The sequence below is a fragment of the Equus asinus genome, chromosome 8 (assembly GCF_041296235.1).
Source record: "Equus asinus isolate D_3611 breed Donkey chromosome 8, EquAss-T2T_v2, whole genome shotgun sequence".
Classification (NCBI taxonomy): Eukaryota; Metazoa; Chordata; class Mammalia; order Perissodactyla; family Equidae; genus Equus; species Equus asinus.
The window spans coordinates 43348471-43367554 of NC_091797.1; the positions used below are offsets into that span (position 1 = coordinate 43348471).

The window sequence follows — 19084 nt, forward strand, 5'->3', positions numbered from 1 at the left end:
AGTTTGTCAGTTCCTTTAGGGCATCAGATGCCTCCAGTGAGCAGAATGGGACTGGGCTATTTAATAGTTTCTTTAAAACAAACATCAAACCAAATTGCTCAGAAAGGTTAACAAACACACATACGCATTATCTTAATAGCTCTTTATCTTACTGATCTGATCTCAAAGCAAAAAAATGTTGGCCTAGGATCCTGCCAATGAGAACCACACCTCTCTCCTCCACTACTCACAGTATTTCCATCAGGTCACGTTTTAGCTGCCACCAGAGGGAGCCAGTCGGGGATCTTTCTCAAAGGCCCGGAAACCTTGGTCCTGTAACTAGTTTCTCACGACTAGTTTGCGGACAAGCACTTTTTAGCAACTGAGCCCCTGGCTCAGCCTTAGAACATAATAGAAGGCAGATCGCTTGCAGTGTCCGCGGTAAGAACAGCGACCTAGGATGGCTGAAATGTGAATAACAAAGGAGAGTTAGGTAAATCACAAAAGTCATCTTCCTGTTATAAGAAGTTAACGTACATCACACATCGAGTTGACACGTTCCAGAGCAGTAAACATGAGTGATGCAGAACAGAAGAGAGCTGTTCATTTGACGTCTACTGGACTTCCTCGCTGGATTTCACTTTCACAAATTTCCTAGCCACCCACACCACCCTCGCCTGGCAGACAGCTGGGCACAGTCCGCCACTCTGCCCTCTGGCCCTCAGTCTCTCGCTACATTGCCGAGGAAGTCCCCTGAGCTCAGCCAGTCGGTTCTAGTTTCTAAAGGATAATCTTCAGTCATCGAGAGATGAAGATCATAGTGTCTTACAAGCACAAAAATGCACGTAGAACCTATCAAGAAATTTCTTGAAATAAAATTTCCCAGAAGCCACCCTAAGATTTCCCTGCCTGATGCTTGTAAAGTAACTGGGGCTCTGGAAGTAGCATTTGCTTGACTATGAATTACCGAGTTTAGGTGTTGTTGATTCTAAGAATTGGAAAGTGTAGAAGGGAAAACAGTGCCTCAAGTAAGAATATATCCGGAAGGAAAGGATAAATTTAGGATTCATTTTAACTAATTCAGGACTGTAAGAGAGACAGCCAGGGGAGTTTCCGTAGTGTAGCGGTTATCACGTTCGCCTAACACGCGAAAGGTCCCCGGTTCGAAACCGGGCGGAAACAACTGGGATGTCTTTCTTGAAAGCCAGGGTTTTTCTACCTCAATTTGTCTGCCTTTCCACCAAGGCTTAATATGTCTACATTTCCGACAAGTCTCAATCTTCGCGCTCCTTTTGCAGCCCAGCAATCTCAATTACAAGAATTATGAAACAAGACCAGTGCTGAAGCTTGCTTCTTTGCCAGTTCAACAAGTAATTGCGCTATATCCTTTCCTTTGCGTTGGAGAAGATTCTGCACTTCCAATGAAGAACCGAGGTCTCCACCTGTTGTGGGCAGGAACAGAGTGAATACCCTTAAGACAGGGGTGTGGTTGATGTATGCAAGGAGGATCAAGAAGCCAACTGTAACTGCAGCAGAGAAAACCCAGGGAGACTAATTCGTGTAGGCAGAGAGGTAACAGAATGAATAGGACAGATCAAGTGGAACCTTATTTCTTAAAGGACTTTGGCCTTTACTCTGATAAAATGAGGAGACGTTGGATTTTAAGCAGGGAAGTAACTTTATTTGACCTGAGTGTTTTAAGAGGGCTCCTCTGCCAGCTCTCTGGAGAATGTTCTGTATGGAGAAAAGAATGGACTCAAGGAGATCTATTAAGTCCGTCTCATCAGGCTACCAATCAGAAGTAACCATGGCTTGGACAGAATGGTCCTATTGAGTTGGTGAGGAGGAGTCACAGTCTAGCTACATATTAAAGATAATTCAAGAGAAATTCCTCAGAAAATGGATGTGAGGAGTAAGAGAAAGTAGAATCATTGATGACTTTGAGGTGTTTGCTGAAAAGTGGAAGAATGGAGTTGCTGTTAACTGAAATGGAGAAGACTGGATGTAGCAGTATTATTAGGGAAACAATGGGAGTTCTGTTTCACACGTGCTAACTTTTAGATGCCTAGCATAAAACCATCAAGTGTAATACTAAGGAATGGTTGAATATACCAGCCTAGAGTTTAATGAAGTGGTCTAGACTGCAGATACACATTTGTGAGTTGTAGTCACATAGATGTTATTTAAGCTATGAGAACAGATGAAATCACCAGGTAGTGAGTGTATATAAAGAAGAGTTCAAAGGACCAAGCCCTGAGATATCCCATTATAAAAAAGTGAGAAGAGGGGAAGCAAAGGATGTTGAGAAGGAGAAGTCAGGGAGATAGAAAGACAATCAGGACAGCAGTGTCTTGGAAGACAAAAGAAGAAAATGTTTTAAGAAGCATAATGTACCCATGGCCCCTGAGAAGCCAACAACTTCGAAGAGATCATTAATTTTAGACATTTAGAGGTTACTGGTGATCCTGACCAGAAGTTTCCAGGAAGTGGTGGTGCCAAAAAACCTGAATGTAGTGAGCTTGAAGAAAAATAAGAGGAAAGAAACTACAGATAGTAAATCTGTGTATTTCTCTAGAGATTTTGTATGAGGTCGTCTGAGAAATAGGGCAGTAGCTAGAGGAAACTGTTGGGGCCTTTTTAAGATAGGAGTCAAACAGTATATTTGAATATGAGATTCATGAGATTAATCCAATAGTCAGGAGAAGATTGTTCTAGTCAATGAAGATAAAACTCTCTTTTAGTCATTAGTAATACTGATAGGAATACAAGAAAATTCCTCCCCATGAAGAAACAGAAGAATTTTTCAAAGTCCTATGGTAGCAACATGTCACAAATAGATTTTAATTGCATGTTTGTCTTTTCTGTTATTTTCTCTTTTCAAGACAAAGATACATGAAGACTGTTTCTAGAACTATCCTAAAATTTAAAATATGGAATTTAAAATGATGGAAGGGATCACGAGATATCTACTTTGGAGTAACAGATTTGGCAATCCACTAGCTTCCCATGTCATTAGTTTCATTTAATAAATGTTGCTCCACTGTCAGCCTGGATCACAAAAGTGCCATATGCTTTTGGAGGGTGGCCATATTTTCTAACATGTAATGCTGACACCCAACGTCTGGCCATAAATGACTGGGTCAGAGCTCTTAAAGGCAGTCAATCCATGGGCTGGCAAGCAACCTGTAAGAAGACCTCTAACCTGATCCTCAGTAAAAATCTCTGCCCCAAATGTGGTTCAATTATTTAGATATGTGGTCCATATGGATTTTTTAGGGGGTAAATTGAAACTGGAAAAAGTAAAGATAATCAGACAGTAGACAGACAAGACGTAATAGATTCAAAGAGAAAATGACACTGAGAGACTTATTCATTCACATTAATTCCAGATTTGCCAGCATATAGATCAACGAACTACTGCCCTTGAGTAGGTTCAAGATAATCTAGACCCTCTATAGATCTTGTTAAATTTAGAGACTATTCTAGCTGGAGTATAGGTGACCTTATCCCCAAAACCCTAATTGGGTAACTCCCACTCCACCTAGGTTCTAGATATGGAAAGAGACTGGAGATGGAGAAAACTAACACCAAGCAGGTCCTCCTTTGAAATTCCAGAAAAGGGAAATGTGCCATTTTTGTTCTACTGGCCCAACATCTCTGGAGGGCCAGATCTAAGGTGATGTTGGCTTCTCTCTCCGATCCTCTCTTCAAGTATGTGTCCTCTTTGCTTTAGACAAATAAGAACTTAATCACTCATTGTATTTGAGTATACTATGAGTCAGATACTGCACTCATCACTGGGACAACAGCTGTGAACAAAATAGACAGAAATCTCTTTCCTTTCTAGCGGCAGGTTTACAGAATTATTTGTACAGTTGAGTTGCAAATATAATGCTAGATGATATGAGCATAAATGTTAAGGAGAACAATTAATCTTGGAAGGATTAGGGGTGAGTTTTTATTTTCAATTTCTAAATGGGGTATTGGCGACATTTGAGCAAAAATCTGAAGGAAGAAAATGAATGAGTCACGGGAATATCCAGGTAAAGTTATTCCAGATGTAGGCTATAGTGCCCATAAAGGCCCTGATGTGGCATTTACTTTGTATATTTGAAGAATAGCGAAGAGGCTAATTCTGCTGGAGTAAAATGAATGATATTTTAATGTACATATCAGTTATCTATTGCCACAAATACACTGCTTGACAAACCATCCAAATTCAAGCTTAAAAGCAATTAGAATCTAGTTAGCGTGCTAGTCTATGGTTTACTAATATAGGTTGGAATTGACCAGACTGTTTATGTTCCAGCTGGGCTGACTCACATGTCTGGTGAACAACAGACAATCAGCTAATCTCCATACATTATTTATTTTCTGGCATGCCAAACCCAGGCAAGTTCTCATGAGAATGGTTCAGGGCAAAAGCAGTCAGGGGAAAACAAGCTCCCCTCCTGTAACGAGTACATAAGCAATTATAGCAATGTTGTGGGATACCAGGTTAATATGCAAAAGTCAACAACTTTCCTATATACCAGCAATGAGCATTGAAATTAAAAACACAATAAGATTTACATTAGCATCCCCTAAAATGAAATAGGTATAAATCTAACAAAAGTTGTATAAGATCTATATGAGGGAAATTACAAAACTCCAATGAAAGAAATCAAAGAACTAAACAAATGGAGAGATATTCCATGTTCATGAATAGAAAGACTCAATATTGACAACATATCAGTTCTTCCCAACTTGATCTACAAATTCAACACAATCTCAATGGAAATCCCAGCATGTTATTTTGTGGATATTGACAAACTGATTCTAAAGTTTATATGGAGAGGGAAAAGACCCAGAATAGTCAACACAATATTGAAAGAGAAGAACAAAGTCAGGGGTCTAACACTACTTGACTTACTTACTTATTTTATAAAGCTACGGTACTCAAGATACTGTGGTGCAGGCAAAACAATAAATACATGGATCAATGGAACAGAATAGGGAGCCCAGAAATAGATCCACACAAATACAATCAATTGATCTATGACAAACAAGAAAAAGCAATACAATGGATAAAGGACAGCCTTTTGAACAAATAGTGCTGGAACAATTGCACATCCACAAGCAAAAAAAGTAAATCTAGACATGGACCTGACACCCTTCTCAAAAATTAACTCAAAATGGATCATAGACCTAAATATGAAACACAAATCTATAAAATTCCTAGAAGGTGACATAGGAGAAAATCTAGATGACCACTGAGTCTAGTGATGGCTTTTTAGATACAAGGCCAAAGGTACAAGCCATAAAAAAAATCAATAAGCTGGACTTCTCTAAAATAAAACACTTCTGCTCTGTGAAAGACACTGTCAAGAGAATGAGAAGACAAGCCACTGACTGGGAGAAAATATTTGCATGACATATAACTGATAGAGGACTGTTATCCAAAATATACAAAGAGCTCTTAAAACTCAACAACAAGAATATGAGCAACCTGATTAAAAAATGGGCCAAAGACCTCAGCAGACACTTTACTAAAGAAGATGTACAGATGACAAATAAGCATATGAAAAGATGGTCAACATTATACATCATTAAGAAAATGCAAATTAAAACAACAGTGAATTTATCACCACACACCTATTAGGGTAGCCAAAATATAAAACACTGACGACGCTAAATGTTGAGGAAGATGAGCAGCAACAGTAACTCCCATGTATTGCTGGTGAGAATGCAAAATGGTACAACCACTTTGGAAGACAGTTTGCAGTTTCTTACACAACCAAAAACACCATTAACAACCATACGATCCAGCAATCCAGTTCCTTGGTATTTAGCCAATGAGGTGAAAACATACATCCACAGAAAAACCTGCACACAGATGTTTATAGCCGTTTTATTCATAATTGCCAAAATTTGGAAGCAACCAAGATGTCTCCCAGTAGGTGAGTAGATAAATAAAGTGTGGTAAATCCAGACAATGGAATTCAGTGATTTAAAAGAATGAGCTATGAAGCCATGAAAATATATGTAGGAACATTAAATGCATATCACTAAGTGAAATAAGCCAATCCAAAAAGGCTAAATACTGTACGGTTCAACTATATGACATCTGAAAAAGGCAAAACCATGGAGACAGTAAAAAGATCAGTGTTTGCCAGGGTTTAAGAGGGAGAGAGGGATAAATAGAGCACAGAGGATTTTTAGGGCAGTGAAACTATTCTGTATGATACTATAATGGTAGACATATGACATTATATGTTGGTCAAAACCTATAGAATGTACAACATCAAGTGTGAAACTTCATGGAAACTATGGGCTTTGGAGGATAATGCTGTGCCACGGTAGGTTCATCAGTTGTAACAAATGTACCGTTCTGATTTAGGATGTTGATAGTGGAAGAGAATGTGTGTGGCCGGGGTGGGGCTATGTGAGAACTTTCCAGGAAATTTTGATGTGAACTTAAAGCTGCTCTAAAAAATAAAGACTACTTTAAAAATCAGACGAAAAACTAAAACATCAGTGAAAACAAGCAAACAGAAAGAGCAAAGGGCTTATTCAAGAATCTCCTTTGTCAAGTTTGCTAATATCTCGTTGGCCGAAGTAAGTTGCAGCGCTCAGCCCAGAGAGAGTGGGAAGGTACTCCAAGGTCACATGAAAAACAGCAGGGAAGGGAGAAGGAATGGGATCATTAAGGGAATAAACCCACCACCAGCAGCTAATTATTTCTGGTTGATTTGATGCAGAAAGATCAAAATAAAAATCATCTTTTTTATTACCCGAGTATGTGCTCCACATCTTCCAGTTTGTTACCCCAACTCCATCATCACCCCAGCCATGATCATGATCCATCTGACAGTTACAACATCCCTAAGACTCACCCATCCCTCACGCTGTCCTTACTCCATCTCTGCTATTCAGCCCATCACTGAACTGAAAGTTAAAGTGCCTAAGACTGATTGAGAGGCTCGGTGTTTTTATTATACATTACTTGGACATTGAAAGAAAGAAAAAAGGAAGAAAGAAAGAGATAGAAAAGAAGAAAAGAAAGAAAGAAATGATTTTACTTGTAGATCACAGTAAAATGTTGAGAACATAAACCAATCACAAACTTAGGACAAGACTGATTGTTCTGTAGCCATGATAACTGTAGCCACCAGAATAGATTCTAAACCAGTTCAGGCTATCAATGATAAAGCCATTCTGTGAACATACTTTTGCATGACATCCAACCACTGCCAACCCTTTCCTTCTGACAGTCAGCCAGCCAGGGATGAACTCACGTCAATAAACACGACTTTGAGCGTCAACCAAACAACAGCATTCTCTCCCAAATAACCAGACTTCCATAGATTCTGTCAGTCAACCCACTCAGCCTCTGAAAGTCCTTGCAACTCTAAACTTTTTCCCCCAAAAAACATCATCCATGGGCTCTCTCAAAGGAACTGTGCTTCACCAACACAGCTCTCTCCTTAAATGAGCTTTGACTTTGTGTTTTAAGTATTGAGGGGTGGTTTCCTCATCCTTTGAAAATACCCCTTTGTCAAATCTGATACATCTAAATTTCATTTTTTGCTGGGGTTATATTCGTCATTATTTTTTCATTTCTGAAATTCTTCTGTATTCTATACAGTAACATGGCCTCTACAATCACAATGTGTTGTCATAAATGGTGATTTTGGTGGGCTTTGGTTCCTTTGTAAGTGTATTAGCCAAATTTGGCAAAAACAACATCCCAAAGTTTGAAAACACACTTTGATGGTGAGGCTTCATATGTTCACCCCACAAATATTTACCGAATGCCTACTTTTTGTTCAGAGCTGTTCATGGGCAGAGAGATCCAGAAGAAAAAAAAAAATCTGTTGTCTGGTAAAAGCTGACTAATAATTTAAATGGGGGGCGGGGAGGAAAATACGCAATGGTGATTATTTTAGCAATAAGCAATAGCGACTTCAATAGTTTTGAAAAGGCAGCGCAGAGGACCAGGAGACAATCAGGTAGATGAAGTATGTAAGAGCCACACGGAGCCTGGGTGGACTGGATTCTGGGAAAAGCACAAGGAAATCTGGGCGCTCAGAGGCTCAGGGGCCATCAGACACACATCTCCAATGCCACCTCTACTCTCATACCATAATTTACTAAAATTTCTTTCTGAAGGTTTTATGCCACTTTTTCCACAAATTTTTTTTTTTTTTTTTTTACTTTTTCTTGCCTTGATGAGGGAGACGAAGATAAGCGTCACTGCTGAGGATTAAGAAATGAAGTCGACGTTTAATCCTAATTTTATATCGGAGAGGTTATTTCCAATGTGTAAGATGACTGAGCAAAACTAATTTTTATTCAAAAGAAGAAAAGTGACACTTCCTTGGCCAGTACGGGGATCGAACCCGCGACCTTGGCGTTATTAGCACCACGCTCTAACCAACTGAGCTAACCGGCCACGAAGCGAGCCGCGTCTTTCATTCAGAAGAGAAAAAGCGTGTTCACATTGTGTTTAAAATTAAAGACCTTTCTTGCCCCTTTCGAAAGGAGACTTTTTCGTTTAACTTCTTTTAACCAAGATCAAGTCATACTGTTTCTTCGAGACTCTATTCTTGCTTTCCATTTCCCCTTTTCTGCACTAGGCGAAAAGAAAAAGACAAGGAGAAAACTTTCTGCCTCCGGTAAATGAACCTTGCCTCTTCGGTGGAAAGCCGACTTTCTCTCGCTCATCGATTCCGCCCCGAGAAAACACAGAGGAACATCCACAACAGAGGCTTCTTTCTTCCCACCTCGAGAAGGATCTGGAAAGAGAAGCTGGTCGTCCGAGCTTTACTTCCGAATGGGCAGATTCTAAATTGACCCTCCAGCAGGCATGGCCGCTGGGTTTGGTCCTGGCTCCCGACAGGAGGGTTCCTCTCCATCCCGGACGGAAGGAAATCTCCGGCAGATCCGGATTCCTAAGGACTCGGGAGGTGCTCCTTCTCGGCGCTCCCCTGACGACGCCTGGAGGTGTGAATGTCTGCTGCTTTCCTTTGTCAGTTTATTATCATGAACTGAATGTGTTTCTCTTTCTTGTTCTTGAGGGTGAGGACTATGCTGTCTTCGTTCCTCTGGCAGCCGCGGGGCCCGCACAGCTTGCTAGATTCTCGGTCATTTAATTTAATGAATGGGGGAAAGGTGTCCACGAGGTCATTTCTGCTACTGATCTGGTCTTCGACAACGAGCGCGAGGATATTCGGGGTGTCAGTCAGATGTCATCAGGAGTTTCCATTTTTTCTTCTTTCCAGAAAGTTACTTTCAACAGAAATCAATTCACCTCATCCCCGGTGGAGTGTTGCTGGGAGATGTTGGAGAAAGATGCCCTTCAATAGGAGATAGGAGATCGCCCTCGGCCGAAAATGACTTTCCCTCCCAGTTCCCGCCGCTCTTGCTCCGGGAAGAATTCCAAGGATTTCCTTCTCAGCCAGGCTCGGTCCGCGGCTCTTCTCATCCGGCCGCGCCTCGGGCTCCTGGCGCTCACTCGCTGCCCCTCCCACAGCCCAAGGATTCTCAAGTTCAACAAGCTTGGTGAGTGGTTCTTTTTACACACGAAACACACAAGGCCTGAGATGCAACCCAGGTTTAGCAGGTGCAGGGGTGTGTGTGTGTGTTGGAGGAGACAAGTCTGAGCTCCAGAGCCCTCGCAAAGATCCTTGACAGGCAGCTCTTGCTCCTGGACAATTTCCCAGCAACTCAGCGTCCCGCTCCGAGCTTGGTGGCCACGCAGGCCAAGGCCATTTCGAGTGGAAAGAGGGATTCCGACCATTTCTGGAGTAACAGTGGCACCTGCGACCGCTTTAGATTTTCAGGCCCCTTTCAAGTTTCTTGGATTTCTATTCTGAAGGCGAAAAGAGTAACGCTCAGCTGGCCACCAGGCCCCTGTTGTGAGATGCCCCAGCAGCTGTGCAGACCTCAAAGCACTGGAGAAAAGCATGTGTTGGAATTTCCGGTCTGAGTGGGGCCTCTTAAAGTAGCGTTTGGAGGCTGTTTCCAATAAAAACAGGATACAAACAAACGCTGAAGAATTAACAGAGCTTAGATGATTTATTCTTTTCGAAGTCGAGCCTTTAGCCTTCAAAATTATTACCCATACCCAACCCCCAATTTTAAAGCTATGTACCCCAGAGCGTTTTTTGACAGCTAATATATTTTTATCATAAAATTAAGCAGTTGCTTTTCTTTGAGTTATAATTATTGACAATTTTAAAATAAAACGCATCACTCGAATATATTGAACATAAATTCTGAATAATTTGATACAATCATTATTTACAAAAAAATGCATGAACAAATACTTATTAATCTTATATCATTGTTTTCTTCTGGAACTTCACTTTCCCACAAATGCATATCATGATATAAAATAGTTTTCTGCTTGAAATTATTTTGAGCTTCTTATTTCTTACTTTACTGCAACAAAAAATATATATACACATTACAATTAATTTAAGGAGGGCATAAGGCTCTAATTTTTATGAGTACTTCTGTACTAAATTATGAAAATTATTTCTTATATACAATTAATTGTAACAACAGAAATACTATGAATTTGCAAACTTATCAGTAAAATTAATGGTAAAAATAATTGAATGTTTATCTAAATGATACTAGGCTTTTAAAGTAAGTTCATACAATCACAGATAAATGTACACATTGCCATGATGTCAAGTTTCAGGGTTAATTTTATGCTAGTTTGTAATTACTGAGGAGATTTATTTTAATAAACAAATAAAATAAAAGTAGATCAAGTTTTGTTATACAAATGTCCCACAATTGTTTAACGCCTTCTGAGTTATCTTCAGAAAAATCACATAGTAATCCACCATCAGTAATTATTTTTCACTCTATTATATTTAATAACTTGACTAGATTCTCCCTTATTAAAAGTCAATAATTGGAAACTTCCTCACTTACTAAAGGTTAGTTACCTAACTATTAGAATAATTCAACTATCTTACATTTCCTCAGCCTTTCTAATTGTCCCTGGGTTGGAGCCTGCAGCTTGTTGCATTTTCAGTTGACGAACCTTTTCAGAGTTGAGAAGAGTGAGAGAACATGCTTCTTTTGCAATGTGAGAAAAGGTCATCGAGAAATGTCCACCTTGATATCAGGGGTGTTCTCAGATAGGTCAGTTTTAGATAAAATCCATATGGTGGTTGATGACTGGGAAACTGATTGCCTGAGGCAACCTGGGCTCTTGCACTTCTTTCAAGGTCTTCCTGTGTCCCCAAGAGTGAAATTAGTTGACAGTGGAATTTGTGTATATAAAATAGAGAGCTATAAATATGAGCGACCCAGAATAGAAGCGCATTTGACCTCTTCTAGCCTCACTGGACACTTGCTCTAGTCCCCCCAAACCCTACACCTCATCACCACCTGGACACACCCCATCCTGTCTCAGCATCCCAGTCTCTCCCAGTCAAGCATTGCCCTTCAGTGACTGCTGATGGCTTCTGGAGCTCCTTCTTTGGGACTCATAAATCACCAGTCATGAACTGGTGAGAGCAGAGAGGGGATAAGGAGTGGAAATTTGCGTGGAGCACATTGCCTTGTAATAAAAAATAATTTTAGTTTTAGAAATTTCTCTTTAAATTAGCTACACCCAATTACTTCATCAAAATCTTTATTTATTCTGCTACAGTTACACTGGCCTATTTACTAATCCTTCAACACCCTAGGCACAGTCTCACCTCAACAGTTATCATGCCCTTGCTGCTACCTCTTCCTAGAAAGATCTTCCCCAGATATCACGTCTCCTTCCTCCCTTTCTTCCCTCTTTCCTTTCTTCCTTCCTATTTTCTTTCCTTCCCTCCCTCCTTCAGGTCTTCCCTTCCTTCCTTCCTGCTCATTGAAGCTTTCAATGAAAGCTCTATTCAAAATTCCAAACAAACACCACACTTTCACTATCACTTCCTTGATTAATATTTATCCACCTCACTTATCAAGATCTCTATGTGACTTGCGTATTTTGTTTATTGTCTATCACCCCTCCTCTAGAATGGAAGATGGGGATTTTTGTCCCTTTTGTTCACTGCTGTATTCCCAGGAAGGAACATAAGTGCTTGACATATAGTATAAGTATTTGATAAATATTTGTTGGGTGAATGAATGAATAAATTAGTGAATTACGCTTTCTTCACAGTAAATTAGGATGCCTGCCTAGTGAAAGGACCTACACAGGCATATGTCTGATTTCTTGTTGTGCTGATGAGGCTACTGAAAAAACTGGGAAAGAGTTAAGATACTTTTAGACTCAGATGGAAAAATATCAGGGCCCAAGTCTGGCATAAGGGATAGGGGGATATGCCGTGAGCCACTTTTGACTCTGTATAAAATGCTCTGTTGGAATTTTAATCCAATGCTTTTGTCACTAGGCCATCAAAGTTTGATCAGGAAAACAAACTTTAATTAAATCAAATCCAAGGTGACTTGGTGCAGTCCAAGCTTCTCTTCTCAATTTTACTCACTCCCTGCCAGATCTCATCCACTCTCATCATTTAAATACTGTCTATATGTTAGCAGCTCACTCATTAATATCTTCAGCCTGAACCACTTCTTTAAACTCCAGACTTGTATTTTAAACTGCCTAATTGATATCTCCAGTTACAAGTCTTATAATAGGCATCTCCAGCATAATATATTCAGCATCAAACTCTTGATCTCCCCCCATCCCAATATCTTCCCTCATTTTATTCCCCTTCTCAGTTAAAGACAACTCCGTGCTTCCAGTTACAAAGCCAAAGGGATTGGAGTCTTCTTTGATTCCATTCATCTCTCACTCCCCATGTAGAATCTGTCTGGCTGTTTCTTTAAAATGTGTTTAGAATCTAACCATTTGTCAATAACTCAACTGTTACCCTGCTGGTCGAAGCCACATAATATCTGGCATGAAATACTTAAAAATATCTTAATAGACTTCCTGCTTCACATTTCCTCCTCTACAATATTCTCCATGGGGCAACCATAGACATTCTTTTTAACCCTAAGTCATATGAAACGATTCCCTTGCTGAGGAGCAAACAATGGCCCTTGTTTCACTCAAAGTAAAAGCCAAAATCCTTACAATGATGTCCAAGATTTTCATGCATAGCTCATTATTTCTCTAAGTTCTTCATCTTCTCTCCCCTTGCTCACTCCATTGCAGTCCCAGTTGACTTTCTTGCTTCTCTTTGAACACTGCTTCAACACAAGACACATTCCTGCCCCAGGACCTTTGCACTGACTGATTGTTTTCTCTAGAACAGTTTTCCCAAATGGAGATATGTCTTGCTCCCTCACTTCCTTCAAGTTTTAGTTCAAATGCCACGGCATCAGTTTTATTTTATCTGAACACATCAGAAGTCCTTTTTCACAATCTTGTTTTATTTTTCTTTGTGGCACTTATCATCTTTGAACACATTATAAAATTTCCTTAATTTTTTCATACACTATATTTTCTCCCCATTGGGATGTAAGTTCCATGAAGAGACAGGGAATTGCTTGAGGTTTTTTGCTTATTCATCTCCTTATCTACAACAGTGCTGGCCACATACTAAAAACTCAACAAATGTTTGTTGAATCAATGCACCAAATTTAATGTTCAATTTTATATATTATAAAAATGAAATTCCAGAAGTTATTGATCTTCCTGGAGTCATAAAGATAATAAAACTCATGTTTAAATCTCGCTGTCTGGATTTAACGCTTCTCAGCTTCTGATTGATTGTTGACCATAGTCGTTGTGACCTCTCTTTCTTGTTTGCCATATGTTTGTCTATTTCAAAATCCTAACACTCTTCTGGAAGAAATCCTTCCTATATAAAGTTGCACTATGCCTGTAACTCATAACTCTCTTTGGTAAATGGCACACACAATTTTTGACTTAGAATAATAATAACCATTATGGAGAATTTTAACATGTCAAAAATAATAAATTAATACATGTAAGAAGAAATCTAGAAAGCAATTAGGACTACTCAAACATGGAGTAAGCACATTCCACTCATTTCCCCATTGAATGCAACTAAAACTCTGGGACAGAATGCATGAAGCAGATATCTGAAGACTCTGAAAAGCAAATGGTAGAGGCAGATTGGGGGCGAAAACCAGAACTAAAGTCCCCCCAAACTGGCTGTGAGTTTCTCACTTCACTCACTTCATTGCCTCCAGTAGCTCCCAGACTAGACTCAAAGGCAGCCTAAAACCTGGAACCACTCCAGCCCTCAGGCAATCTTTCCCGTGGATGGTGGCAATGGCGGCAGCAACTATGCAAGCATAAAGCTCTGAGGGAGGGGAAATCTTGACTCTGATCAGAGAAACTGGTTCCAAGAGCATGGAGGAGATCTGAATTGCTTTTGCTCTCTGTCTTCTCACCGCGTGGCCCCAGAGGAAGACTCAGCTGAGTGAGTGCCCAACAGAGCAAGAAAACTAAATCCTGAGTCTTCTAGCCAGAGTACTAGGAAAAGGATCCCCTGGGACTTGGAAAGCGGGAGATTGCAGAAGGAAACTCAGAAATGTGAACTTATAAAGTTGTGTACAAAGTTGGGGACTCAATTCTGACCTGTGCATGCATATATCTAACACTAAATGACATATCAAAAGTAGTTTTTTAACTGCTATATAGAGGTAGAATTTACCATAACATGCACCCATTTTGAGTGTGCAATTCAATGATTTCCTTTTGTAAATCTGCACAGGTGTGCGAATATTATTACAATCCAATTTTAGAATATATCCATTACTTCACAAAGAAACTACACCTTCTGCAGTCACATGTCATTCTACTCCAGCCCCAAGCAGTTACTAATCTACTTTCTGCCTCTAAGATTTGCTTTTTCTGGGCATTTCATATTACAAGAATCACATAATATGTGGTGTTTTGCTTTGGTTTCTTCCATTTGGCATATGGTTTTGGGCTTCATCTATGTTTTAACTTGTATCAGTATTTTGTTCCTTTTATTGTCAAATAGTATTCCATTGTATGGATATAGCACAATTTGTATTCCCATTCACTCACTGATGTATATTTGGGTTGTTTCCACATTTTGGCTAATATGGATAATGCTGCTATGAACATTTGTCTACAAGTATATGTGTGGACATATGTTTTCATTTCTCTTGTGTAGATGTCCAGGAGTGGAATTACTGTATTATATGGTAAATTTATGTTTAATCTTTTAAGAATTTGTCAAGCTATTTTCCAAAGCAGCTGCACCATTTTATGTTTTCTCCCAGAAAAATATATGAAGGTTTCAGTTTCTGTATATCTTCATCAACCCTTGCTATTGTCTTTTATAATATAGCCATCCTTGTGAGTATGAAGTAGTATCTCATTGTGATATTAATTTGCATTTCCCTAGTGACTGATGGTGTTGAGCATCTTTTCATGTGCTTTGTGGACATTCATACGTATTTTTATAGTCTTAGTGACAAGACTATAAAAATCTTTTGCCCATTTCTTAATTTGGATTATTTCTTTTCTTATTATTGAGTGGTAAGTGTTCTTTATATATTCTGGATCCAAGTCCTTAATTGAATATTTGACTTGCAAATATTTTTTCCCACTATGCTGCTTGTCTTTTCATTTTTCAAATGATATTCTCTGCCATGCGAATGCTTTACATTTTGTTGGAGTTCAATTTACAATTTTATCTTTTATGTACTTGTCATGTGGCATTCCAGTAATCTTTGCCTATTCCAAGGTCATAAAGATTTATTCTCACCTTTTCTTCAAAAAATTTCATAGTTTTAGCTCTTACATTTACAGCTATGATCCATTTTGAGTTAATTTTTGTAAATTTGCAAAAGTTAATTACAAAATTAACTCAAAGGTAATTTGAGTTAATTTGGTCTGAGGTAAATTTGTGTTTTTTTCGTGTGAGTATCCAGTTGTCCCTGTATTATTCGTTGAGAAGTTTATCCTTCCTTCGTTGAATTGTCTTGGCACTTTTGCTGAAAATCAATTGACAGTACATGTAGGGGGTTATTTCTAGACTCTCAATTATGTTCTGTGGTGCTGTATGTCTATCCTTATTGCCAGTACCACAGTCTTGCTTACTGTAACACTGCTGAAAGTTTTCACATCAAGAAGTTTTCACATCAAGAAAGGTAAACTTATAATTTATTTTTGTTATTTTTTTCAAGATTATTTTGCCTTTCCTTGGCCTTTTGCATTTCCATATGAATTTTAAGATCAGCTTTTCAAATTCTGTCAAGCAAACAAACACCCAGCTGAGATTTTGATAGGAATTATATTAAATTTATAGATAACTGTGGAAAGTTCTGTCATCTTATCTATATTCTCATCCATGAACATAGAATGCCTCCCCATTTGTTTAGATCTTCTTTAATTTCTTTCAGCAGTTTTTTGTAGTCTTTGGTGTACTAGTAATGTTCTTTTTGCAGCCCAAAGAAAGCAGATCTGTCCGGAATTCCCTTCAAGATCATAAAAGGATCCGCACACTGTGAGCAGGAGCTGAGTCCTCTGAGCTGTGGAGGCTCCTGAAGTGCTTCCTCTGATGTCAAACCTTTGAGGGGCTTTGCATTTCTGTGGGTTTTTCCAGGAAAGTGGAAAGGATCTTGCGTCCTTTCTGGTCAGAATAGAGGGTTTGAGAAAGGTGAAATTTTCCAGTGAGTGAAGTTTACTTCTGCTGACGGTGGAATTTTTTCTTTATTTTTTTCTTTATTCCTGATAAATTGGGAAGAGTGAAATGAGAAAAGCATAAAAATTTAGCTTTCTCTGAAGAGCTACTGCAGGAAATAATGATTAAAACTTTTAAGAAAAGTCATGAAAAATAGCTTGGGGGGTTAGGTGCACTTATTCTCAAGAGAAGACGTTTCTTTTAGTGGATCTGGAAAGAAAAACCCCCATGGGAGAAGAAGTGGAGTAATAGAGGTGGGGAGAATGCAGCTGTGTGAACCCTGTCTCATAACTCTACAAAGGTGTTATCTATACTTGGTATTTCTCATCAGAGAACACTGTTTTGCCTGCTGAATCTAAGCCCCCATTTCAAACCCATAGAATCTGATTGTCCAGGTGAGGTGTTCAGGTCTGGAACTAGAGGATAGTTAATATTGAGACAAACTCCCCCTGAAGCAAAATTGGAAAGCCCTAGTGTGTGCAAATGTAGTCTGGAGTTTGAATATATGACATTGGTTTTAATAAGGAAGCATTTTAACTGAGTTCTAACTATCCACTAATGAAATCTCTTTCCTGAGCACCTACTATGTGCTAGGCATTGAGCCACATATTCTACGACGTCAGTAAGACACTGCCAGACACTGCAGGGATGGGGTAGTGGGTTGTTTAAGAACTCACTCAAGCAGGTCCCAGATGGGTATTTGGGGGTTTGTGTTGAAAATCTATGAAGTCTCCTGGAACCAGAGATGAAATTCAGTCCTGAAGTAGGGTTTGGAATAGAATTAATTTTTAAATGTTATAAAACACCTATTGAGACCCACCAAAATAAATAAATAGATACGTCTCTGTTATTTTGGTTACTGGGGAAAGAACTGTAATATAAGAGGGCTGTGTCAGCCATACCACACAAGCATAAAAGGTCAAAGGACAACTCTCCTCAGGCTTAAAACCACTGATGCAGAAGGAGTCCAGCCTTTGTTGGTAATGTACAGAGCTTACTAAGTTCACAAACGTGTGCCCTCTATTGCTTGATGAAACCATGAGAAAGGAATGTGTCACTTGTTTCATGGGTCCATCCAGCCCAGAGATCTGTCTCTGGCCTTTTAGACACTCTGTGCCAGAAATCAAAGAGATGGCATGAGAGATTCTTGCCTTTGCACATTGAGGGAAATCCAGGCCTGTCAGTGTTTGAGTCAGAGCTGGATTGGGAGGAGTGAGTATGCAATGTGTGCAAGAAATGGCATATCAGAGAAAGGAGTCCCCATGCACTGGCATATACAAGATCTTTTATATTATTCTATTACTGTGATTTTTAACACAGAGTAGAATCATTTATAGAGTTTATAAAATATACTTATCTAGAGAGTGTACATAAATGTAAGTACACAAATGTAACAGATAAAAATTAATAGAAATATATATAGAAAAATACCTTTATGACCTAGAGGACAGAGAAGAATTTAAAAGAAAAAGACTTTAAAAGCACAAACAATAAGGAAAACACTGGTGTAGTTTACTTTATCCATATCAAAGATATGTTCAAGAAGGCCACAATGAAAAACAAATAGACAAATGTGACAAAAGTAAAAAATATTTGAGGGATTTAAAAATGCCAACATAATCTATACAATTGACAAGAAGCCATGAAAATCAGCAAAATCAGACAGACAGCTCAATAGAAAATTGGTGAAGAATAGGGACAGGATACTCATCAGAGCCAAGATAGAGAAGAAGTATCTGAAAAGATTAAAACATTTTTTAAACATTTTATATTAGTAGTAATGTATAAAAAAGCAAAATAAAATGAGATATTATTTTACCTACATTAAGTTGGAAGAATTAGAAAGACGGATGTGTCAATTATTGCAGGAATAGGGATATCATAACCCTCACATCCAGCCAGTGGAAGTTTATGCAGCCTTTCTGAAGAATAATCCAATGCTTTTTACTCAAGTTAAGATTATTCAAACCTTATGATCCAGATAGTCTGCTCCCAGGTGTGTATAATCCCTCCCCCTACACAAAAAATCTCATTAGGGCACCAATTATGTCATACGCGTACGTTAATTGTAGCATTATTTTGAGTTTTTCAGAAGCAGATGCACCCTTGATGCCATCACTGGATTGTAGACAGGTAAGTGTGGTCAATGCATAACATTGAATATGACGCAACTATTAGAGCTGATAGAGCAGATGCACAAGTAGCATGTGTGGACCTTACAGAGAAAGTTTTTTTAAAAAAGATACTCAAGACAATAAACTTTTTTCCCTTATTACACTGATCATTATGCTGTCTCGTCTTCAACATCTTGCTGCTGCTCTCTACATTCTCATCTGTTTGTTTTTGTGCATTTATGCCTTAAAACATCCCTAATATTCTCTATAGTGTAGTTTGAGATAGAGAGAAAGCAAACGCTGTGCTTAATTTGCCATAATTATAATGAGGTGTATTTCTGACTTCCTATGATTTTT

General features: G+C 38.9%; 2 non-coding genes across 2 annotated transcripts; one reads left to right on the forward strand and one right to left on the reverse strand.

Annotated features, from left to right (window-relative positions):
- Positions 1–1088: 1088 nt before the first annotated feature.
- Positions 1089–1161, forward strand: TRNAV-AAC (transfer RNA valine (anticodon AAC)). Its single transcript has one exon. It is a non-coding gene; the product is annotated as a tRNA-Val (tRNA).
- A 7178-nt stretch (positions 1162–8339) lies between these two features.
- TRNAI-AAU (transfer RNA isoleucine (anticodon AAU)) lies at positions 8340–8413 on the reverse strand. Its single transcript has one exon. It is a non-coding gene; the product is annotated as a tRNA-Ile (tRNA).
- Between the last annotated feature and the right edge of the window lie 10671 nt (positions 8414–19084).